Below are 26,703 nucleotides of genomic sequence, written 5' to 3' on the forward strand. Positions count from 1 at the left end.
AACTTGACGCGTCTAACAGTCGAAAGGGTCTGCCTACTGACAGATGTGGAAGAAACGTCCTCCAGCGTAACTGTTGTGCCAGCTCTGGTATGACACGTAGGCGTTTTCTTGGATTGTCTCGTAGGGGATCGAAGAGGGCCGGAAGCCACGATTGGAGGGAACGCATCTTTAGATGAGCGTGTGGTAATGCAGATGTTGTCAAAGCCATGAGGCCCAGTAGATGCTGTGCATGTCTTGCTGAGACCCTTGCTTGTGGTCGAAACTTGTATATTGCATTGTTGATCTTTTTGAAACGCTCTGGTGGTAAAAAGATACGAGCCTCAATGGAGTTGAGTCTAGCTCCTATGTAACTGATCACCTGTGATGATACCAGGTGGGATTTCTTGTAATTAATGGAGAGGCCGAAAGACTCGAGAGTGTGGAGGACAAATTTGATGTCTTTGAGAGCTCTTTTCTTTGAAGGGGAGACGATCAGCCAGTCATCTATGTAGGGATATACTTGTATCCTGTGGAGGCATAGGTGGGCTGCCACCGGGGCCATGCATTTGGTGAACGTTTGTGGTGCGGTTGATAGTCCGAAGGGTAGAGCGATATATTGATAGATGGTATCCTGAAAGAGTAGTCGGAGGTATTTTCTGTGGTTCGGGTGGATGGTGACATGATAGTAGGAGTCCTTCAGGTCGATTACAACAAACCAGTATTTTTTCTTTAACAGGTGAATGATGGATTCCAGAGTGACCATCCAGAAGCATCCGGAGGTGTTCAATTCTCTCAGGTCCAGGATGGGCCTTATTCCCCCCCCCCTGTCCTTCTTGGGTACTGCGAAGTAACGGAAGTAGAACCCTTTCGCTAGGTCTCAAATGGGCACTCTTTGAATGGCTAGCTTTTCCAGAAGGGTGAGAATCTCTTCTTCTAGAACAGGATTGAACGAAGTATGCTTGACCTGTCCTAGAGGAGGCAATTCTGTAAATTCCAAATGGTAACCAAATTGTATAACGTTTAAGACCCAGGAGTCTTTTATGATATTCAGCCAGTTGTGAAGAAAGGGTGATAGATGAGTTGTGACGGTGTTTTCGAATGACATTATGTTTACTGCTTTGACTTTTTCCCTGGTGGTTTGTAGGACTGCCTACGTTGAGTGATTTGTGGTCGGAAAGTAGATGTAGATGATGAAGCCTGAGAAGATCTATTTTGGTTTTGACTCTTAAATGGCTGATAAGATTGTGATGTAGTCTGTTGATAAGTTTGTTGAGGGTGCTTTGAATGCCATTGAAATTTATTGTATCTGGGCTGCTGCTGAATAGTGTAAGATTTAGCTGTTTTCTTTTATGCAAATTTTCCAGGTTATCGTCAGTCTTTTCATTGAAGAGGCCTAATGTGTCAAAGAGTAAGTTTTCAACTCTTGTTTTGATGTCGTCCATGATATTAGACGACCTGAGCCAAGCATATCTTCTCAATGTAATCACAGAAGTGAGGTTTTTTGCTGCTGCATCAGCTACATGTCAGGATGCAAGACTTTGGTGTTTTGACAGTGTGAGAGCCTCTGCATGGGTATTAAGGCACATCTGTCTAATGTCTTCAGGAGCCACCTGTAGAGCTGGTAAAATACGAGACCACAATTGCCTTTGGTAAGCTCCCATGGCGACTAGATAGTTAGTCACGCGCAGAACAAAAGTGGTCAGTGAGTACATTTTTCTTCCTAGTACTTCCAATTTTCTACCTTCCCTATTTGTGGGAGTGACATGACCTTTACCAGGTGACTTAAAGGAGCTGGATCCCACCATGAATGAATTTGGAATAGGGTGTCTGGCTAGGAAGGTGGTGTCAGGCCCGTGGATTCTGTAGAGATTCTCAGTTCTACGAGATATGGGTAAGGAATTAGCTGGTTGAGTTCAGTGTTCCTTAATAATGTCCATGAGGGCAGGTATGTAAGCCAAGCTTAAAGGAGGAGACCATTCCTGATTAATATCCCCAAAAATCAGGTCCTCCACAGGTGGAGGGGGCTGCTCAGTGTGCATTTTTAAAGTCTTTGCCATGCGGGAGACCATTTGGACATAAGATGAAAAGTCCTCAGATGGGGAGGAAGGATGGACATCCCCTGAATCAGACTCAAATGGGTCTCCTCCGACTTGTGTTTCACCAGAGGTCTCTGATAGCATCTCATCTTCATGTTCAGACACACCTGAGGAAAGTATTTGATCTTGCTCAGAGGTGGATGGATGTGTATTATTGTTGTGCCTCATAGCGTCTTGTTGGGATATTTGTTCCTGGGCAGATGGTAAGCCCTTCGACGTCGATAAAGTCTTCCCTGGTAGAGTTGAGGCAGAAGCAATTCTGTGTGCTTGCTTAGAAGATTTTTTAAATTTGACGTTGAGAGTCTTTCAACATCAATGTTTTCGAGGAGGAGAGGATGGGGATGAAGGGGAAGAGGAGCATGTATAACAAGCCCTCTTCTTCTTCCTTCTATAATCCTCTGACGTCGAGGAGCAGATAGAGATTCATCTCACCAATGCCGAGACTTCTTTCAGCTAACTTCATAGTCAGAGTCAGACCCTGAATCATCCCTTCGACGTTGATGCCATCTTTTCCGCTTGACGTCATAGTTGGAGTCATCATATTTATGTTTGTGACGGCGTTGAGAGGTCTTAGGTAGGACGACTAGTTCTTGCCGAGAATGTCAGCGTCGAGGGGGAGTCAGATGCTTAGTCTTATCCGATTTCTTTTGGGTGTGGAGAGACCGACCTCAAAGACATCAACACTGAGGAACGCGTCAGTGAAGCCCACCCGGTAAAAACAGGGCTAACATGGGCAACAGCCGAGCTAGCAAGTGTGTGAACTAGCTGGCTCGCAGTCGGCGACTGACCAACGTCAACGGGTAAAACTTCTTATTGTCAAAATAGTAAAGAGGTAGCCTCCTCAGAACAGGATTCTCGGTTTCAAGAGGAGTCCTCCAAAATGGGCGAAAGTACCGACGCCAAGACTGGATGCACATTGAGAAGTTGGTCTTTAGACTTGTCCTTGGTTTTAACAGTCGTCTTTTTCAGGTCAGTAGATGAACTGGAAGAAGGTGCAGAGGTACGTGGTTTTTTAGTAGCTGTTTTTTTCTTATTTTCTCAGTGGTCTTGGCAGTTGGGAGGGGGGGTGTAGAGGCTGCCCGCTCCTCTGATCTGACTGATGAAAGAGTAGGAGTCGTTTCCATATCTGAAGGCTGGGAAGCAGAAACAGTCTTGTCCCAGCGCCTTTAAGACTGCCTTTGTGAAGTTTTTACAATGTTTACAAAGCTGGGGTTGATGACTCTCCCCGAGGCAGAATACACATAAGTCGTGTCCATCGGAAAAGAGTAATTTGCAAGAACAAGCAGAGCAGTGGCTAAATGGTCCGAAACGTGACATAAAGTGATAATTGTTAGTGGAAGTCCAATAATTGAATGATTGTAAGGCGCGTGCTGCAATAGCGGCAGATGAAAAGAGCGGGAAGTCCCAATAAGGTCCCAATAAACAAAGTAGTTGCAATCCTTGGAGAGTAGTCGTAAAGTCTGAGGTCTGGGACAACAGAGAGTTCGAATAGTCAAGTCAAGCCGTGTCAGTCTGAAAATCAAGCAATTAAAGTAGAATTTCACAAGTTCCAAGCAAGAGGTTCCAACACCGAGGGTGGTAAACATGGAACTGAGGGCTGAGGCGGGTGGAGCATGTGCTATAGGGGCAACTAAGACTTGTTACTTTTCTCTCAAAAGCTCTAGAATATTCCAAGAGGACCAGCGCAGGCACTGTTTAACCCACTTGTGTGTATTCACAGAGGCCACGATGAAGAAAAGTGGGTTAAAGCATGTATGAAGATGGGTTGTGTAGTTGTGAAGAAATATAAAATGGATCCAAATTGGTTCTGTGTAAGAATGATTTTGAATGCTCGGAATGTTGTCCAAGAGGGCTGTGGGAATATTTTTCTTTTAGCCAGTACAGCCAAGACAAGATAAGAAGACCAGACACTTGTTATGGTGCAGAAGAGAGTGGAAGGAGGCAAACAACACCTGCTTTCTCAAGGGAAGAGAAGGAGGGGAATTACTTCAACCACCCTAGGCTATGATTGGATTACATCTTAGAAGACGAAGAAGACAGGAGGAGTTTAGAAGATAGAAAAATGAACTTTGGCCATGCGCAGCGTTCCTACTTTTTCCTTTGTTGGAACCAAAGATTCTTCTAGGTCTTTTTTCCTTATGCCTTGTGCTAAGAGAAGGACTTAGGGAATGTAGAGAGTTGAAGAAAGTGAAGGGGGGAGGCTTTGTGCCTTTTACCTACCCTAAGGAAAGCTTTTATTTTTAGAATTTTTGTAATCAAAAGGGAATTCGTTGCCTTAATTGTAATTGTAATAATCCTTGGAAATGTATTACTGCTGTGCTTATGCATCAAACTCATTTTATCCTGTATATCTCTTTTTTTTTCAATAAAAAAGTCAACCATAAATTATTTTGGTCTCTTGAACAGCATAGCCTGTCGCAGCCATTCCCAGAGGGGGAGGCAAAGCCACAGATTGCTACAGAGTCCTACCTTATTAAGTTTTAGTAGATTTTAAAGACTATAAAGCTCATGTGCATGTACTTGCTTAAGTTAAGTAAGTGCAAGAGAGAATCTTTTTAGGATAGGCTTGTGAGAAGGGGTCTGTAATACACCCTGGCTGGGGTCACCTGGACTCTACCCAGCTGTTTAGGGGTATTCAGATGCCGGACACTCTCTATCCTCCTTAATCCAGGGGCTGGGTTGTTACAGGTAGAATGTTATTTTTTGTAATATACTGACAACAACTGCCTGGGTTGTATGAATGGAAGCTTCCCATCCTGCCTGGACTTAGCAGTGGTCCTAATAAAAAGGTGAACCTAATTTCTCTTTAATTGACTGATAGTTTCTTAGTTCTTTGAGAAGCAGTCAAGGCAACTAAAATGTCCTTGTTGACATGAATGAGATTTGAAGTCTGTGGTTGCTCTGTTTTACAGTGAGAATTTCAGAAGAGATCATCAATAGGAATGTTATTGTTGTTTAGTCGTCAAGTCGTGTCCGACTCTTCATGACCCCATGGACCAGCGCACGCCAGGCCCTCCTGTCTTCCACTGCCTCCCGGAGTTGGGTCAGATGACACTGTCCAACCATCTCGTCCTCTGTTGTCCCCTTCTCCTCTTGCCTTCACACTTTCCCAACATCAGGGTCTTCTCCAGGAAGTCTTCTCTTCTCATGAGATGGCCAATGTATTGGAGCCTCAGCTTCAGGATCTGTCCTTCCAGTGAACACTCAGGGTTAAAGCAGGCCCTTTTGAATCAACAGAGCTTTTGGAGGAGTTGGCTCACCAAATCCCCATTGATTCAGTGGGCCTACTCTAGTGCGGTTCACTACACTGAGTAACAGGATTTTGGCTGTATGCCTACATATTCTGTTCTTTATCATCACGTATACTTATCAGTTGCTATCTTAAGTACAATTTGTTAAAAGGAGGTTTGCTTCTTTGCTATCCAAACGAACTAGGGTAGTTACTTTTTGAAAATCATTGCAATGCCACTGAAGCCTGAAATATGAAAAGCACCTAAGAAATGAGGCCACACACCCTTTGTAAGTACAAAAGTAATTAAAAAGTTACACTTGCACCACAAAATGAGTGCAGTTAAACCTTGTTACATCAAAATCATGAGATAACTTAGTTGTGCCTTACTAAGACATTTACTACAAGTGGCTTATTAGCTGTAACTACTTGTTTTCCAACTTTGCTTGTAACCTAGCTTCTGATATTCAGTAGGTTAGGACCTATGAATGTGGCCCATAAGAGTAATAAATCAGAATTCCTGGACTAAGGGCCCTCCAGATGTATAGAATCCCCTTCATCCCCAGCCAACTTGTTCCAGTCCAACACATCTGGAAAGCACCAGGCTCAGGATGGCTGCCAAAACCAAACTGTTCCTCTAGTCCCTTTTTAAAAGTCATCAAAGTTTTAAAAAATATATACTTTTCTGGACTACGACTTCCAGATTTTCATCAGTTCCTTTTCTGGACTACAGCTTCTAGAATTCCCAGATTCTTTTTTCTTGTTATGTATCTTCAAGAGACTTCCAACTTTATAGTGTCAAGTCACTTCTGCTAATGGTGACCCTATGAACTGATTACCTCCATGAGGTCCTGTAATTAACAATCATGCTCAGGTCTTGCAAACAGAAGTGTGTGGCTTCTTTGGCAAAGTCCATTCATCTCACATTGGAGTATGATCACAAACAAGTTTATCCCAGTTGGCACAAATTTCTTTATACCTCACTATCGCATTTAGATCACTGCCATAATTCACAGAAAGATGATTAATTGATAAGGGAAGGTGTGTTTCAAATGTCCACCCATAACATAGTACCCCTTCTCTCTCACCCTTTTCTGCCATCACCACCATCATCTTACCCATATCTTTCACTGCCATTCACATCCCTTCCCTTTTTTACGCTTAGCAAGTGAAATAGCGCTAAATTAACAAGACACAGAAACCATTTGAATGAACACTGTAGTGCTAAATTTGAAGAAAATAATATTTTAAAATACAATTTATGAATTGTATTGCAGTTGTAGTCCTTATCCGTGCAATCAGAAGGAAAGCAAAAAGAGTAGGGTTCACTCCCACATCATGCCCCACCCTGTGCACTATCAGTAACGTGATCATGACATGTTCAACGATGCCCTTAAATGACCAATATAGGCAATTACACAAGCCAAAAGCAAGACAAAATAATGTGAATGGAAATGAGTATGCAGTATATTTTGTTTGCCAACCAAATGAAATGTACTTCATACTCATGCTAAAAGTTCAGATCTACTCATGATCAGTGCTAACACTGCACAGTAAACAGAACTAATATTTAAAGGAACATATCACAAACAGCTGGACAAATATCTCCCTGATTGATTGAATTGTTCAATCCTCATTCAAGTGGAATGCTCACTGGAAGGACAGATCCTGAAACTGAGGCTCCAATACTTTGGGCATCTCATGAGAAGAAAAGACTCCTTGGAAAAGACCCTGATGTTGGGAAAGTATGTATGGAATGATGTATGGAAGTGAGAGCTGGACCATAAAGAAAGCTGACTGGCGAAGAATTGATGCTTTTGAATTGTGGTGCTGGAGGAGGCTCTTGAGAGTCCCCTGGACTGCAAGGAAAGCAAACCTATCCATTCTGAAGGAAATCAACCCTGAGTGTTCACTGGAAGGACAGATCCTGAAGCTGACGTTTCAATACTTTAGCCATCTGATGAGAAGAGAAGATTCCCTGGAAAAGACGCTGATGTCGGGAAAGTGTGAAGGCAAGAAGAGATGGGGACGACAGAGGAGGAGATGGTTAGATAGTGTCACTGAAGCTACCAACATGAATTTGACCCAACTCCGGGAGGCAGTGGAAGACAGGAGGGCCTGGCGTGCTCTGGTCCATGGGGGTCATGAAGAGTCGGACATAACTAAACAACAACACTCAACATGGCCATTTTGGCTGGCAGTGTTCTGGGAGTTGCCCCTAAACTAAATTTCCCAGCTCTGCCTCTGACTTAGTGGCATCACTGCATCTTGTACCAGTGAGTTCCACAGGCTAAACATGCATTGTCAGAAGTTCTTTCGTCTTCTGTTCACTTCCTGCCAATCAATTCGATATCAACTGGATAAATCTGAGACCTAGTATCAAAAAGAGGTGCTCCATCTCTCTTCCTCTCCCCCGCATCCCCTCCAGCTTCTTTACATGGTTCTTAACATGGGCAATAATGCCCCCCAGGGGGCGATTTCATTTTTCAGGGGGGCGGTAGAACGAAAAGGGGCGGTGTGGGGGCGAAAGAACAGAAGGGGGCGGTAGGGGGGCGCTGGAGTGAGCCAAACCTATGAAGGCGACCTCAGCCGCAGTGCTGGCAGTAGATCCAGTGCTGCTGCTGCCGCTAGATGATCCAGCTCTTTCTACCTGCCACGTCTCGCCTTTCTCCTTTACGGGAGCACTGAGTGTGGATCGGGTGGAAGGAAAGGGTCTCTTGGGTCCTCATCCTCGCCCCGTGAAGCGCTGCCTCGCACCCGGGTGGGGAGGGAGACTAGGTGGGTGGGTGGGTGGGTGGGTAAGATATCATCACCTCAGGGAGGGGGGCGATGATAACTTCCTCAATGGCTCAAGGGGGCGTTTCTTTCAAAAAGGTTAAGAACCACTGCTTTATACCATGCACACTTGTATCAATGCCCGCAGTGATTTCCTCACTCTTTCCTTGATCTCCTCAAAGTCTCCATCCCATCAGTGTATAGTTCTCACTCCCATAATTAGGCACAAGAAGAAAAGAACCTCATTATTCTCTGCCTTGTGGCAGAGCTGATACAGAGCCAAAAAGGACCCTGTGCTCCTCGCTCCCGAGTCCCTGTACAAAAGCTGCCAACTGAATCCTATTTCAACACTGGCAACAGTACACCATTCTTCAGTACTTTTCTGGAACTACAACTCCCAGCATTCCCCATGCTGGCTGACTCATTCTAGAAGCTATGGTTCTCCCAAAGTAACTTTTCCAAACTAAGCTTTTATGTCTTAAGAAGTGGGCTTACCCATGAAAGCTCACATTAAAAGATAGCAGTTCGTTGTTAAGCTGCCACAACATTTTTGTCTTTTTTTTTCTTTTTTTTTTGGTTTGCCAAACGCTGGTCCTTTGTTCCCCCACCGTATCTCAAGCATATCGCGGAGGAGAAGAAATAGGCGACCAGCGGGGCCAAAAGCCATGAAATGCAAAGGAATGGTGGTCGAATTGTAACTCTTCAAGCCATAAGACCATTTCAGCAATGTGGGGAGGGGGGATCTGCTGCTTGGGTAACAGCCTATCCTCCATATTACTTTACCCAGGCTTCATGCTCTGGAGAGGACACTCCTCGATTCAGAGCATGTTACCATAGTCTCTCAAGACTGAAGGATGCCTATGATGATGATAAGTCCAGCAAAAAGCAGCAAAGGGTAGCTTTGGTGGCAAAGAGTGGCTCACCCCGCCCTGTGCTACACTGACCTTGTGGTGAAGTGGCTAAACTGCAGTACTGCAGCCAAATCTCTGCACATGGCTTAGGTTCAATCCCAGGTAGCTGGCTCAAGGTTCACTCTGTCTTCCATCCTTCTGAAGTCACTAAATTGAGTACCCAGTTCAGTGTGGTGGTGGGCAATGTTGTAGCCTGAATAATTAAACTATAACCCACTCAGCCAGTGCTTTAAGCACTATGGGGTGGTATATAAGCAACATGCTTTTTTGATTCCCTTTCTTTGCCCTTTGGCATCCTCTGCCCTGTGCCAACTCTGTGTCTGACTCCTATCAGCGAAATGACATCTGCCGTGTGTATCTTCTCTAAAAGGTGTGGGCTGAACTGGTACGTTGTTTGTTTTCGATGGTGGCTGTTGCCATGTGCAGGACGTAGCTCTCAAAGGGGGAAATGCATTTTCCCATCATATTTTCACTCCCCGCTCGGCAAAGCAAAAGCCGATGCATTTTTGCATAGCAGGCAGGATTTATGAACTCTGCAGGTCTAGTAACGGCATTCATGTTTGGCACATTATTCCTGTGGCGGCTAGGGATCCGTTTATAGTGGAACCAAAAGCTGAAGGCTTTTCCCACACGTCTATTCCAGGTCTGATGAGACAAAGCAAAAATATAGGTGTTTGTGTGTGGGGGGGAGAGATTATGAGAACGCTACTCATGGATGGCTTTTCATGGTAAGCCACAGTAACATTTACTCATGTGGGGGTTCAACATTTTGTCACCTCTCCCTCGAGATTTTCCAGAAATCCTTTTAAAATTGTTTCGGGAGGCTTTCTAAATTATGCTGTCATTAAACGCTCCTCTCTGAGTTTGTCTTTAACATCTACAGCCATTCAAATAATTTTAAATTAATTTTAGCTTTATTGTACATTTTCTGTTGTATGCTGGATAATTCTTTTTACTGTCATACACCACCCTAAGTGACCATTGGTCCGATGGGCTGTCTAGAAGTTCAGTAAACAAATAAAACTCCAGTTCTATGCTTAGCAGGAAGTCTACAAAATAGACTCATTCTTTGAAATCTTCTCTTTTTTGGCTTATTAATTAGCCCAATTCATTGCTTTACAAGGTTTGTTAGATACAGTGTGTTAAATCAAGGCAGTTGCTCCAGACACACATGTTGCAGAATAACTACAAACCTGTGTGGAAAACCTGCTGTGTGTAATGCTTGGGTGTAATGTTGGCTGCCCGTGTGTTTGCAATACACCTGTGCTGCCACCAGGCAGAGAGAGAGGATGCTTCTCAGTGGGACTGGTGGTTCAGCAGGCAGAGGCTGAACAATGCAGGATCACTAGAGTTGCCTGTATCATATCATCTACTCTGCAACTCTTAAACGACCATCTTCAAATGCAGAGGAGGGTGCTATCCTGTCACCAGGGACAGGTGAGACGGTGCTGTCCATCAAGTCAGCTTCTGCTCATTCCATGACCAAGGAGTTGCATTTAGAAAGTAGCTTCTCAAAGGTCCATCCCAAATCGGTGTCAAAGCAGTCCTTCTTCTGGTGGTACTTTTTCTACTAGAACTTGGACATCATCAAGGCTAACTTGAGTTTGGATGTAGCAGTTTCAAGCAATGATGGTGTGTTGCATCCAAGGCTAATCTTCTTGGTTCTAAAGCCAACAGTTTCTTCACCTTTCTTCTGCATTTTTCCTTCCTGTTATTTTACCTTGAGTGAGTTTTTTTTTTAAATTTCTCATTATGTGATTGAAGTATTTTTGCCTCCCATGTTTTATGGTTTTTCACCCTGTTGCTCAAACACACAGCTGAAGAGAACTGGTCTAAGTACCCCTCCGAGGTCCTGCCAAATTCCTGATTGTGCGAGCACTTGTGTGACTAATCTCACAACCAGCAAGAACAAACAACTGGCATGGAAGCTATGTGGTGGTGGTCTGGTTCCATTATTTCCTTTCTGCTTCAGATTTAGGAAACACGAGGCTGTGTATTTTATGATATCATAGTCTTTGTTCATTAGGTTCCATAATTCTTCATTGGTTATTCCCTAAATCCAAGAAGCATCCTGCTATACATCTTACACTTTCCATCAACAATCACAAGGACATCATGGAAAGACAAGACTCCCTGGAAAAGACGATGATGCTGGGGAGAAATGAAGGCAACAGAAAGAGGAAGACCAAATGTAAGATAGATCGACCCAGTGAAGGAAGCTGAAGTCTTTAGTTTCCAAGAGATGAGCAAACTCAGAGCCATCATTCATGAAATGATCTTTTGGAAGCCATGACTTATTCATAGTCACCAAAAGTTGGAAGAAACTTCATGGCACATAACAAAGAGCCATCAAATATGTTTTGCATCTTTTTCATCTGATTTTTTTTAATCCAGGAAGAAAAATGATGGAAGAAACACCAGGGAAAAGTGGGGAGGGCTTGTTTACATTTGGACCTTCTCAAAAATATTAAGAAAGAGCAGTTGCACAATAATAGCTTAGTATGAAAGTTCCCTTTGCCAGACAGAGAAGGTAGTACTAACTGAGAGGTCAGCAACACTTCACCCTTGGCCCACACGTGGCCCACAGAGCCTTGTTTAAGCACCCAGCCTTCCCGAAGCTGTGTCTCCAAATCTGAGGAGCAAAGTGGGAAGATCTCTTCAAAGCAAGCAGGAAATACTAGATTTAAGAGGAAATCAGTTTCATATTTGTTGGGTGGGCATTGCCTGTGGTGGGTTTCAAGGTGAATTGGCCCCTAGACCTGCCAAAGCAGTTCATCACTTGACTAGCTAGACCAATGCTCTATAACAGTGGTCCCCAACCTTGGGCCTCCAGATGTTCTTGGACTGCAACTCCCAGAAGCCTTCACCACCACCTTGGCTGGCCAGGATTTCTGGGAGTTGAAGTCCAAGAACATCTGGAGGCCCAAGGTTGGGGACCACTGCTCTATAAGACATTTAGCATTATTTGTTCACATATTTTATTTGTTTATTTATTTAAGATATTTTTATCCCACCGTTCTCGTTAAAAAAGACCCCAAGGCGGCTTCCATCCTTGAAAGACAATATTTAAAGCTGAACACAGTGAGTATACAGCGGTGGTTTAATGAAAGACTATACAGTGGTGCCCCGCATAGCGACGATAATCCGTTCCAGGAAAATCGTCGCTATCCGGAATCATCGCTATCCGAAACAAAAAACCCCATAGGAACGCATTAAACCCCATTTAATGTGTTCCTATGGCGGGAAACTCACCGCTATGCGGAAATCCTCCATATAGCCACCATTTTCGCCACCCTGTAAGCAAGGAAAGGGAACAAAAATGCTACGGGCGGCCATTTTTTCCAGCGGCCATTTTGGAACCACCGACCAGGTGTTTAAAAAACATCGCAATGCAATCGCTTTTGCAATCGCAAAATCCACATCGCTATGCGGATTCATCGTTAAACAGGGTGCTCGCTATGCGGGGCACCACTGTATTGAAAGCTAAGAACAATGAGTATACAGTAGCAGCGTAGTCTCTCCTTAACACTAAGCAGCCTTTCACAGGAAATCTTGATATGATCTGGTTAAAAGAAAACAGCCAGGAAAAGTCTTCCCTTTTATCAACCAACTGGAAGTTGGGTTCAGTTACTCAAAGAAAAGAGCAGGTACTCTGTCCACGATCTCAAAAGCATCCTTTACTTTTCTGGTTTTGATGTAGTAGACTTGCATGGAAGAAAAGCACAAAAGAAACTCTCATTTTTTTGTTCTTCTGTTGAACGCTGGAAAAGAGCCACACAACACAAATAATTTGTGCTGACAAAAGAAAGGCACATGTGATGTTGCCTGTACTGGAGTAGAGTGATGGTTGCCTTGCTTCTCTAATTTTTTTTTACTAATTTTAAAGGGATTTTAAGGACTTTTGGAGTGCCAGAAATATGAATGGGAAACCTGAAATGAAAAGACTGGAAAAAGACTGTTTCATATAAAACAAAAGGACTGGTGTGAAAAAAAAAGAGAGAGAATGGAAAAATGCACCCTTGAAAGAATCCCAAACAAAGGAAACAGAAGCTTTTTCACCATGCACATCCCTAGTGTAGAAAGGGCACTCATTCCATCCAAAGGGACATGAGGCAGTCCTGTGAGTTTCAGAGACTTAGGCAAACTGTCCGTGTTCAAAATCATTGCAAAAGTCATGGCAGAAAATAGGCTGGGAAATATTCCAGAAGGATTTTCCATTTCCACTCCTCCAGAACTCCAGGAGAGGCAGACTCTTTTATCAGAGGCTTTGGGGAGGATTCCCAAAAACTGGTAGTGCCTACCTGAGCACTTCCTGTCAGAGAGGTTGGCAAGTCTTTGGGTCTGAGTCCCAAGTCCGAGACTTGAGTCTTTGGTGCCAAGTCCAAGTCTTTGGTCTCAAGTCTCGAGTCCCAAGTCTGAGTCCCTATTAAATACAAGCTTTTTCCACTCAGGGGAAAAATGGGGGCGGGGAGGATGGGTTCAGAGTTGCAAGTCAAGTCTCAGTCATCTAAAAAAACCCTGAGTGGGTCAAGTCACTAGTGTGGCTTAAGCCCAACTTGACATTGGGTCTTGCAATTTGAGTTCCCATCCCCACTTCCCATTTACATACCTTTACTTTTACTGATCGAAAATAGCCATTTCCAGGTCCCGAGCAACCCATGGCTGGAGTGAAAAATGTGGCTCTCAAGAGTCTCTAGATAGATGATCTATGGGACTGGATGAGCACAGATAAACTAAAGCTTAGACATATACACTGGAGGGGAGTCATCCCACAGACAAAATCATATGGAATAAACTCTGGCTTCCAGACTTCTTCACCCAGCACCAGACATATTTTGCTAGAGGGTTCTGGGAGTTGAAGTCCCAAAAAAAATTTAACTGCCCCAAGCCCTGTCCTGCCCTCTAGGACAGCAGGAAACCACATGTTGCTCCACTCAATGTGAGAATCTCTTAGGTACAGTGGTGCCTCCCTAGACACTTAACCCGCATGACAGTTTTTTCGCTAGACATTGGCTTTTTGCGATCGCTATAGCAATTCACAAAACAATGATTCCTATGGGGGATTTTCGCTGGACAATGTTTGGTCCCTGCTTCACAAACCGATTTTCACTAGATGATGATTTTGACAGCTCCCTCTGCGCTCGCAAAACAGGTGTTTTTGGGACCAAAGCTTCGCAAGACAGCGATTTAAACAGCTGATCAGCAGTTTGCAAAGCGGCTTTCCTATGGCCGATCTTCGCTAGACAACGACGATTCTTCCCCATTGGAACGCATTAAACAGGTTTCAATGCATTCCAATGGGGAAATGCTTTTCGCTAGACAATGATTTCACTAAACAGCAATTTCAATGGAACGTATTATCATCGTCTAGCGAGGCACCACTGTATTTTCAGACTACAGTGGTGCCTCATTAAACGACATTAATTTGTTCCAGCAAAATCGCTGCAGAGCGAAAACGTAAAGCGAAATCAAAAAATTTATTTATTTATTTATTTATTTATTTATTTATTTATTTATTTATTTATTTATTTAATTTATACCTTGCCTATCTGGACTACCAGACCACTCTAGGCGGCTTCCAATACAAAATCAAACAATAAAACACAAACATGAACATGATAATTCAGTAACAATTACAATAAAATAAAAGATAGAGAAAAAGTAAGAAGAGAAGTCAAGAGTTGGCTGGAGGGAAGGCCTGGATGTACAACCATGTTTTTGATTGGGTTTTAAAGATGCCCAGCGTAGGGGCTGCGCGAATCTCCGGAGGGAGATTGTTCCAGAGGCGAGGAAAAAATCCATTGAAACGCATTAAAACCCGGTTAGTGTGATCCAAAGGGCTAAAAACCCACCATCCAGCGAAGATCCTCCATACGGCCGCCATTTTTGGTTCCTGTATAGCAAGAAATCCGTCCCTAAGCACAGCGGAGAGCCATTTTGAGCACCTGGTGGCCATTTTGAAAACCTGACGATCAGCTGTTTTGATCGTCGTAATGCAAAGAATCGGTTCCTGAAGCAAAAAAAACCATTTAGACCATCTTTTTTTTTTTAATTATTTATTTATTTATTTATTTATTTATTTATTCAATTTTTACCCCGCCCCTCTAGACAACGTCTACTCGGGATCGCAATTGCGATCGCAAAAACATCATCGTGAAGTGGATTCGTCATAATGCGGGGTAATCGTTAAGCGGGGCACGACTGTAGTATGATTATTATTATTATTATTTTTATTATTATTTATTTAATTTATATCCCGCCTATCTAGTCGTGGTGGACTAGATATTTCCCCCTGACCCTCAACTAATCTCTCCCGGGCTAGAGAAACTTACATAGTTTCTTTTCTCATCAGACGTTTGTGACAAACCCAGACCTACTGGGATCTGCCACACGTTAACTAAGCTGCCACCAACCATTCCCTGTAAGAAGTCACACAGACCAGGGATGGATTTTTAACCAATAAAAGAATAAGGTTTATTTAAAACAACACACAGGGAAAATAAAATGATCAGGTGAATAAGATAAAGTAACGTGGCTTATTCTCATTCATACATGCATACAGTTTGGTTCACACAGAACCCTTAACTTGAAGCACAGACCCTGAACCTATCAGTTCTGGCTAACCAACAGACACCTGAACCTATCAGGTTGGTACTCTGACACACAGTAGTACCCTGTCTGACACACAGACTCCCACACCAGCTTCTTCTTCCCAGCTGCTGCTTCTTCACATCCCAGCGTCTCCCGAACTTCACCACACAGGCTTCACATATATATACAGTACAGCCCCTCCTCCTGATGTCCCGCCTTCCACTCCCCATAGGATGGAACTTTCCCTCCAAACCCATGACAGACAGGTAACATCAGTGCTGTATGTAACACCTCCCCTCTTTATAAGTTGTTTTGTAGGGGGAAAGCTAAGGTGCTTTTTCCCAAAAAACAACCTGGATAAAACACACAACAACAGTTATACATACCATATCATACTTACTTATACTTACATTCTAAGTTAAACATAGCAATTAGGCATTTAAACATTTACCATATACATTACATCAATTTACCTTTATTCATACAAACCCAAATTCAAAAAAAAACAGGTACATTTAACTTTTTGTCATCAATATATATACATAGTCCATGTTTCTTTCGCCGTCTTCATTCTTCAGGTCTTCTTGACAAGGCGTCAGCAACACAGTTCACTGACCCTCTGACCACCTTCACTTCAAAGTCATAGTCTTGTAAGTTTAAAGCCCACCTCATAAGTTTGCTATTGTGGGTTTTCATTGTCTTTAACCATTGCAGTGGTGAATGGTCAGTGCACAGAATAAAATGTCTTCCCCAGATGTAAGGCTTGGCCTTCTGGATCGCGTAGACTATGGCCAAACACTCCTTCTCCACGGTTGCCAAATGTCTCTTTTTGGAGTTTCCTACTCAGGTAGGACACTGGATGCTGGTCACCATTCTCATCCTCCTGGCACAGAACTGCTCCTACCCCGCTGTTAGACGCACCGGTGTAGATGATGAACTCCCTGTCGAAGTCTGGAGCACGCAGCACTGGATAGTTGATGAGCGCCTGCTTCAACCTCTGGAACGCCTCCTCACAGTCGCTGGTCCACGGGATGCGGTCATCAGCCTTCTTCCTCGTCAGATCGGTCAGCGGAGCCGCAATCTCGCTAAACCTCGGGATGAACTTTCTGTAGTAGCCCACCAACCCAAGAAATGATTTGACCTTTTTCTTGGTGTTGGGTCTGGGCCAATCACGAACAGCTTCTATTTTGGTCTCTAGGGGTTTTATCACTCCTCCCCCTACCAAGTGACCCAAGTCATTTATTTCTGGGCTACCCAGCTGCAATTTGTTTTCTTTGCAGGGCCTAGGCCAAAGCACTTCCTCCCCTGGGTCAAAGTGCCTCTCCCCGGCTCTCTGGACACACCAGGCTTTCTTTCTGACCTTTTGAGCTTGCAGGGTCTCTGCTGCTAGCTCTAGGTTTCTCTTTAGGCCATTCCTCAAGGTGTCTATGTATGTCACAACACCTTGTGGGTCATCCTGGGTGATCTGCTCCCAATCTTGCTTGATCAAATCAAGGGGCCCTTTCACCCTTCTCCCAAATAAAAGTTCAAATGGACTGAACCCGGTACTGGCTTGTGGCACTGATCGATAAGCAAACAAAAGGGATTGCAGCTTCTGGTCCCAATTGTTTGGATTCTCTGCCAAGTAAGCCCTAATCATGCGCATTAGAGTCCCATTGAACTTCTCAGTTAACCCATTACTTTCAGGATGATAGGCAGTGGTTTCCTTGTGCTTAATTCCACAGATTTGCCATAAGCGTTTCATGAGCTTTGATGTGAACGATGCGCCCAAATCTGTGATTATTTCTGAGGCAAATCCCATCCTGGACATATACCCCACCAAGGCATCTGCCACTGTGTTAGTTTCAATGTTAGTCAAGGGTATGGCTTCAGGGTACCTCGTGGCATGGTCCACAATGGTGAGAATGAACCTGTTCCCCCTCTTTGTGGCCTTGGGCAAAGGTCCCACAATATCCACCCCTATGCATTTGAACGGAGTGTCAATCACAGGCAAAGGGCACAACTTTGCTTTGGTCCTGTCGCAGCTATTCCCCTGCCTTTGACACACATCACATTGTTTACAGAACTCCCTGATCTGCTTCCCTATGTCAGGCCAGTAAAAATTCTGTGTGATTCTCTGCTGTGTTTTGTTCACCCCTAAGTGTGCAGCAAACATGTCAGAGTGCCCCCTTTGTAAGATCATGGGGCGATACTTTTCAGGTACCACCAGCTGACTTCTTATTCCATCTCCCCCTGTTGAGATATTCCTCAGGGTCTCTCTATATAAAATCCCCTTTTTCTCCAGAAATCTCACTGGGGTTTCAGGTGTTAGCTGGGCGTCAGTCACCTGCTCAAAACACTTTTGGAGAGTGGCGTCTGCCTTTTGCTCTTGTCCAAATCTGCTGTCTGTGGTCAAGGTTTCCACCACAGCTTCTGAACTCCCCCCACCTGCTTCCGTCTCTGGCTCATCATTACCCCCCTGAACTGTCCCTGTGGTGGCTTGTGAGCGTGTAATCACTAGCACCCGTTTCACATGTTCAGCCAGGTCATTTCCCACGAGCACGGCTGCTGGCAGAGTCGATGAAATCGCTAGCCGCCAAACTCCCCTCCAGCCTTGAAAGTTCACAGGTACCTCCGCGACTGGCAGTGAGATTATCTGCCCCTCAATCCCTGCCACCTTCATGCTCTCATTTGGGATTACATATTCCCTAGGAATAATATCTGGATGGCACAGGGTCACCTGGGAACAAGTGTCCCGCAGCCCCCTATACTGACGGTCAAGTATTCCTACGTCCACCCCTGCTGTCTCAAACAACTGAGAATCTGTTCTCACCAGCAGGCAGCGCCTGACTTCTACAAGAGGACCATTTTCCTCAGCCTGATCAGCAGATGTAGCTGTTCCAGATTGAGTCGCCATGGCAACAGGCTCCCTCAGTGACAATGAGCCTTGCTCTTTCTGGACACAGAACACAGCTTTTGGCTTGGTTCCACTCGAATCCTGAGGCACAACTCCTTTTAGCTGCTTTAATTTCTCACACTCTGAGATTAGATGACCCTTTCCCTGACAGAAATAACATTTTCTGGTGTATTTTGAGTCTTTCTCATCTTGTTTTGGTTTTCCCTCCAAAATCTGATTCCTGGACTGGCTCTGCCCAGAAGTTTTATCAACAGAATGGCCACCCATTTTTGGCGGGCCCTGAACTAACCCTTTGGAGTACTTAGGGTCCCATGTTTCCCTCATGTTTTCTTCAGAATAATTCAGGTTTTGACGTTGTGCCTTAACCTGTGTGCCTTCTTTTGGTTTCTTTTCTAGCTCCTTTTGCTTAGCCTCAAACTCAGCCCTGATCTGTAAACTTTCTTCCTCAGCCCTAGCTTTTATCTCTTTTACTTTTTCTTCAGTCTTATCTCTGATTTCTTTTAACTTAATGTCTTTTTGCTGATTATATTTTTCAAAATCTTGCTCACTTTGTCTGACCTGAGCCTCATACTTTTCTCTTTCCGAAATTTCTTCAACTGATAAATTGTTATTTTTCTTATTTAGGAATGTTAATTTTAATTGTGCCATTCTCATTCTGTGTTCCAGTTCCATCTCTTTCATCCTCATGGCCATTCCCCTTTTCTTGGCATCTGCCTCTGCCTGACTGATTTCAGATCTTTCTCTTAAGTCTAATTCCCTCATCCTCAGTTCATGCTGTTGGGCTAGGAGCATTTTTCTGAGTTCTGAGGTCAGTTCTCCCGTGCTCTCATCCTGCACTGAGCCAAATTCATCCTCAGAACCTTGGTCCACCTGGGGTTCCCTCACTTCACCCATTTCTGCCATTTGGCTTCGAGTCAAGGGCATAATCCCCCCTCAGAACAGGCTGCTTTAAAAAGTCAAGCCTCAAAATAAAACGACCACTTTTTTTTTTCTTTTGCCTCAGAACCAGCTTTCTATAGATTGCTGCTGTTCTTCAGCACTATCTTGCAACAGTTGCGAGCCAGAGTCTACCCCCCTCTGCTAGGCCTCGCAGCAGGCAGGCCAGATCACTGTTACTTTACAGTTTTGCCTCAGCTTTTTTTCCCGCCAAAACAGGCTGCCTCAGAGCCCCCTAATCTAGTCTCCAATCTGAGGTTACACGTTCTTCTACTAGTGCACCCCCCCGTGAGGCACACCTAGAAGATTACCTACGCGCTCTCAGATTGTCCCTGACTAGACCCCCCTTGCTCTGGGCACACTTGCCAAGGCTTTGCTGGACCGCTGGACAACTGGACCAGTCGTATCCCACACGCTGGACACCAATCAATGTGACAAACCCAGACCTACTGGGATCTGCCACACGTTAACTAAGCTGCCACCAACCATTCCCTGTAAGAAGTCACACAGACCAGGGATGGATTTTTAACCAATAAAAGAATAAGGTTTATTTAAAACAACACACAGGGAAAATAAAATGATCAGGTGAATAAGATAAAGTAACGTGGCTTATTCTCATTCATACATGCATACAGTTTGGTTCACACAGAACCCTTAACTTGAAGCACAGACCCTGAACCTATCAGTTCTGGCTAACCAACAGACACCTGAACCTATCAGGTTGGTACTCTGACACACAGTAGTACCCTGTCTGACACACAGACTCCCACACCAGCTTCTTCTTCCCAGCTGCTGCTTCTTCACATCCCAGCGTCTCCCGAACTTCACCACACAGGCTTCACATATATATACAGTACAGCCCCTCCTCCTGATGTCCCGCCTTCCACTCCCCATAGGATGGAACTTTCCCTCCAAACCCATGACAGACAGGTAACATCAGTGCTGTATGTAACAACGTTTTCCAGGAGTTTCTGTCCTCCTCCTAGTTTTTTCCAAGTTCTCTACAACCGTTCGTAAGCTGCATCAAATAGAGCTGGATATAACAGTCAACTAGATTTAGCTCTTTGGTACAAGGCAATGAAAATCCCAGGAGTTAAAGACCAAAAGCCAAGAAAAACCAGCCTGATATACAGCTGTGAGCTTCTGACACTGGACACCAAGTTGAATGTAAGATCGTGAGGCAGATAGAGGAGTCATCCAATCATGCATCTTCGTGGCACGACGCCTGCCTATTGTGCAATAGGTCACCACCCAAATGACTATGTTCAGTTTCTCAGTGGAAATTCTAATCAGCCGGATCAATCTTGATCTCGGATGGGCCTCCTGTATCTTAAAGCAGCAGCAGCCTCTAAAGAAGAAAAGGAAGGGTGTTCACTGCTTTTTCGCACCTCAGAAGGACTGTTTTTAGTGCTCCCTTCTGCCAAGCCCAATTAGGGATGTTCTGTTTCACAGGACTACAGATCATGATTTTAAATGAATAATAGGAAAATAACTTGGCATTGCGCTAGCTAGCTGGCTAGCCAATGCCACCTAGTGGTACCCAGCGGGAAGATTCCAGCAAGGGAGAGGAAATATTTCAGAAGGTAATTCATCTGGAGGCTCAGTCCGGACCCAGATGCAGAATTTAGAAGGAAATAGTTACAAATAATTGGGTACATGGTCAATGGTGGCGCTGCGGGCTAAACCGCTGAAGCCTCTGTGCTGCAAGGTGAGAAGACCAGCAGTCGTAAGATCGAATCCACGGGACGGAGTGAGCTCCCCTCGCTTTGTCCCAGCTCCTCGCCAACTTAGCAGTTCGAAAGCATCTAAATGCAAGTAGATAAATAGGTACCAACTCATTCCCTATTCACGCTGGCCACGTGACAACAGAAACTGTCTTCGGACAAGCGCTGGCTCTACAGCTTGAAAACGGGATGAGCACCGCTCCCCAGAGTCGGATATGACTGGACACTAAAAATGCCAAGGGGAACCTTTACCAATGGCTAATCCTTTCAATAACTAACTAAAATTGAATTTTGTTATAGTGGCAATATGACGATGAATACCATTCTTTTTGTATTCACGAAGGCTTTCACGCCCAGGATCTAATGATTGTTGTGGGTTTTTCGGGTTCTTTAGCCGTGTTCTGAAGGTTGTTCTTCCTGACGTTTCACCAGTCTCCTTGGCCGGCATCTTCAGAGGACTGGAGTAGGAACTCTGTCCATGCTCTGCATTCTTTTTCTTTCTTTCTTTCTGGGCAGCATGGTAACTTCTAATTCTTTTCTAGTTATAGAGGCACAGCCTCACTCAACTGTGGAGTAGGAATACCACATGAAGTGCTCCCATCTGGTCCTCTGTGCAGATGTTGAAGGAAGAATACAGTATGAAGAAGGAAACTAGCTTTTGCACCACTAACTGGTGGCTTGTAGGATTCTGATTTTTATTTAAATGGGTCTTTTCCTGAAAGCATTTTTTTTATTATTTCCATGGTGTATTAGAACCTGAATGTTCTCTTCAAGTGGCAAAGAACACTTAAGGAAGAAGAAAAGTTTCTTTTGTGTAGAAAGACAGGGAGAAAGAGGTCCGCTGCTCAAGCCTCAGAATACACATCTGGGCACTATTGATAATTTTTTTTACTGGGTTGTGTGTGGACTCCAGTCATGGTTCTCCTCTCTCCTAATTTGATAAACTTTCAGTCCAGTCCTCATAACCAAACAGAGTTTATATACAATGTTTTTGAAATCTCAATTAACAAAGAAGACAGCTGAATGAAGTTAATAAACAGAGAAATCAACTATGTGCAGAGATAATAATTTTTTTTTGTCTTTCCCTGGGGGGAATGTAATTAAACTGAAAAACACACAGCAGATTAGACTGGCATGACTTCATCGATCTTCCATAAGACAGAGAGCAATTAAAGCTGCTTCTCCATCAAGAGAATGTGAATTATTGATCATCCTGTATCGTTTATTACCCTTCACACGGTAGAGCATCGTTGGCCGGGATTCAGAGTTCTTTTCCAAAAGATGATTGCCGAGACCAGCCCCCCTTGGAAAGCAGTTTGGAAACTGTAAATGGTCCAGATTCAGAGCTTGGAAAAGTTACTTCTTCAGACAATCACTTCCAGAATCCTCATCAGCCAAAATGAACAGGGTGAAGTTCACTATGAAGACTATTTTCATAAATCAATAAGAAGTTCATTTATTGCACTTATTGAATTCATGGATAGTTTATAAAAATATTTTTGACACGTTTTTAATGGTGACCTTTTCCCCCTTCACGGATTGCTGCCTTGTCATGGCGAAGGGGCTTGAGTAATTCAGAGACGCCATGGGCTATGCCGTGCAGGGACACCCAAGACGGACAGGACATAGTGGAAAGTTCCGACTAAACGCAATCGACCTGGAGCAGGAATTGGACAGTGTCATCGAAGCGACCAACATGAATATGACCAAACTCCAGGAGGCAGTGAAAGACAGGAGGGCCTGGCGTGCTCTGGTCCATAGGGTCACGAAGAGTCGGACATGACTAAACGACTAAACAACAACAACAACAAAAAGAGCTAAACAGAAACATTTTAGCCAGACATCTATCTTTTTTTTCCATCTATTCATTCACAAATCAATTACAGCCTATTTCCATATTAATCTTTTGACCTGCACACATTCATATTTGCCTCTGTGTCTTTTTGAATCTATTTTCTTAGAAAATGTATTTTTCTTAAAAAGAAATACTTTTCACACAAAGGACACATGGGTAGATGGATTTTATCCCAAAATACACGTTTCTATGTACGTTTTGGTTAGGTTAGGTTTTGTATTTTTGTTTGGGCTTCTAAGAATGATGTCACAGACATCAGGAGCATGCAAAGTCTGAAGAGTCCTCCATTTAGACTGGAAGGCACGGCTCGTGTCCGTTTGCTTGAAAGAGGGCACTGAACGAGATCTTTCCCCTAAAACTTAGGAAGGAGCAGGAAGAATACTTTCTGAGTAGGGGCGGAGCAGCGAGGAGAGGTTATACTTCCAAACTCTGATCCTGATATGATCCCATGGAGAGAAAGGTAGCATATAAACCAAATAAATAAAAATAATAAATAAGCAGTTTAGATTTCTGGTTTTAACAGGATATCTTTGAAGGGGTGTGTAATTCTCCTACTTAAATTAATGTGATTTCACCACATATTTTTATACAGAGAGTATGCAAAGAGATGTTACAGGTAGCCCCATCATTAGAAGAAGCCCCTGGCTATGCTGGATAGAGCAATCTGGGAATTACAGCATGAAAAAGTACCGTAAATCTTCACAGCTCTGGACTCATGGGAGCGATATAACAAGAGGAGGACATTTTTAATTACCAAAAATCGCCACTCCCAGGGTGATATTACTTTTTCAGGCAGGATTTTAACAGTCATCGCTGGGTCGCCGAATGCCATTTTTACGTTGAGAGAGCTTTTAACATTTTACCTGTTTTAAATTATTCAACTGCGTTTTCATCCGTTGTATAATTTATACAACGGATGTAATGTATAAACATTTCTAATTCTATTCTTTTTAGTTACTGTATTTTTTGCACCATAAGACGGACTTTTTTCCCACAAAACAGGGGGGTGGAAAGTCTGTGTGTCTTATGGAGCGAAGAAAACAGATTATATTTTCCTGTTTTCTTCTCCTAAAAAATTGGTGCGTCTTATGGAAAGGTGCGTCTTATGGAGCGAAAAATACGGTATGTTAGCCACCTTGGCTCCCCTTGTTGGGAGAAAGCTGAGTCGGACTTAAGTCTCACGGGCGGCTTGACTCAAATTCAACTCAGGGGTTTTTTTCTCAACAACTCAGACGTGACTTGTGACTCAGTCTCATTATTCCAAGTCATGTTTTCAAGTCCCTATTCTTTTAATGAAGGACACTGTAAAACATGGAAGAAGTTTTGCGCCGCTCACAAGAAGATGCTGAAGAGGCAGTCAAACTGTGACAAACAGCAGAGGAGGAGGTAGCGATGGGGAGGGAGGGTTTTTGAGAGGGTGGAGGGGTGAGGGAAAGCAAGTCAGGCAGGGCAGACGGGACCCAAAGCAGGTGGTTCACAAGCTTCAGACCTCCACACACACCACAGAACCCAACCACTCCCTCACTTTTTTGGGGGGGGAGTTTGTTTTTAATAGGGACTTGGATTTGGGGCCTGATACCAAAGTACAGTGGTGCCTCGCTTAACGATTGCTTCATATAACGAAAAATTCCCTTAACAATGGCTTTTTCGGAGCTATCTTGTGCTTCACTTAATGATTTTCCCTATGGGCGATTTTCGCTTAACGATTTCGGGACCATGCTTCGCTTAACGATGACAGTTTTAGGTCCCCTTGTTTCGCTTAATGTTTTTTTTACAGCCCCGTTTTTGCTATTTTTAAAATATTCTAAAATGTTTAAAAAATGTTTAAAATGCTTGGCATCGTTAGTGCACCTAATAAAACCTTCGTTAACTTAATTTGGCTTTGTTCTGAGTCTTTTTGAATTTTTTGTGAATTTTTTTCCCCCATTGAAATAGGCTTCAATGCATTTCAATGGGTTTCGCTTAACTTTTTTTCCTATGGGGATTTTTGCTTAAGGATGGTAATCCGTTCCAATTGGAACGGATTATCCAGTTTTCAATGCATCTCTATGGGAAATGGTGTTTCGCTTAATGATGTTTTCACATAGCGATTTTTTTTTTGAACCAATTAAAATCGTTAAGCGAGGCACCACTGTACTTGATACCAAAGACTTGGACTTCAGATTCAGACCCAAAGATTTACCAACATCCCCGAGAAAGGCACCCTATAAATAAGACAAATAAATAAACAGACAAATAAATAAATATTACCAGCACCAGCAACTTTTGGTTAATTTAACATTTCCTTCTCCCATGCTGCGGCTGCCACAGTCAGTGGCATAGCGCAAGAGCACAGAAGCGGTTGTCCCAGGCGCAGGATTTGTAGGGAGCGCCACATTGCCTTGTCCCACGCTACGCCACTAAAGGTGGCCATGTTGTCTTCTCCATTTGCCTTCTCTTCATCCTCTGCCTCCACCTCCATCTTGAGACACTGCCGTCCTGGCTTCCCTTCCGATAGCTGGGCCTGCTGTCTCTGTACAAGCGTCCACCTACCTGCGGATTGTTGGGCACATGTGCAGAGCAGGAAGGGAAGCCAGGATGGCTGTGTCTCAAGATGGCAAAGCCAGAGGAGATGGAGGAGGAAGAGGAGGAGGCAGCAGAACCAGGGAGGGAGGCAACGGGGACAGTAAGAAGGGGAAGGGGTCAAAGTCTGTCAAGGAAAACCATTATTTTGTATCCAAGAGACACTAGAGAAAGCTGAGTTATTGGTACAGTGGGGTCTTGACTTACGAACGGCTCGACATACAAACGTTTCGACTTACAAACCACTCTCATAGGAATATATGGACTTGACTTACGAACTTAGATTCGAGTTACGAACTCTTTTTTCCCCTTTTTTTGAAAGCTAAGTCATCTTAGGTTAAAAGGAAAAAAGAAAAAATTATCCCCCTCTAGTGGCAGAAGGCGGAATAGCAGCTTCCCATTAGTTTCTATGGACGAAAAGAGCAGATACAGATTAAATGGTTTTCAATGCATTCCTATGGGAAATGCAGATTCGACTTAAGAACTTTTCGATCTGAGAACTGTCTTCCAATACAGATTAAGTTCGTAAGTTGAGACCCCACTGTATATGTAGCACAGCAGGAACCCTTGATTTCTGTTGAGGCCCTAAGGGATGAAATCGAACTTTTTAAACTAGACAGTTTCTCCTGTCTTCTTCCAGATCTGCCTTTGGTCATTCCATATTTTTACAAGAGCTACTTGGATATCAGACATGCTTCAAAAATTACTATTTTTCATTGAAAGTTGAAGATGAAGGCAAAAATCCTCTGTTAGTTCTACCTACAGTGATAATTTGGAACATTACATTTTACATTATAAAAGGAAAGCGTCTTACTAATTTTGGATCTCAGTACGTGTCAGAGCATCTCTCACTAAAATCCACCACCCAGCCCACCCAATCGAACTTGGCCTTTTCAGTGGTGGCCACGACTTTATGGAATTCAGTCCCTGCTTTTGTGTGCCGAGCTCCCTCCCTGCTGTCCTTCAGGAAGCTGGTGAAAACAGTACTATTTAAACAGACACTTAGAAGTCCATTCTCCCCTCAAGAGAGACAATTCAATTTATTTTGGGTAAATTTCAATTGATCTGTCATCGCCATCCGCGGGGAGTTTGTTATGTGGTACAGTATTTGTTTATGTTTATGAGACTTGGCTCGCTATTATGTTACTG

Source organism: Pogona vitticeps, chromosome 1 (assembly GCF_051106095.1).
Source record: "Pogona vitticeps strain Pit_001003342236 chromosome 1, PviZW2.1, whole genome shotgun sequence".
Lineage (NCBI taxonomy): Eukaryota > Metazoa > Chordata > Lepidosauria > Squamata > Agamidae > Pogona > Pogona vitticeps.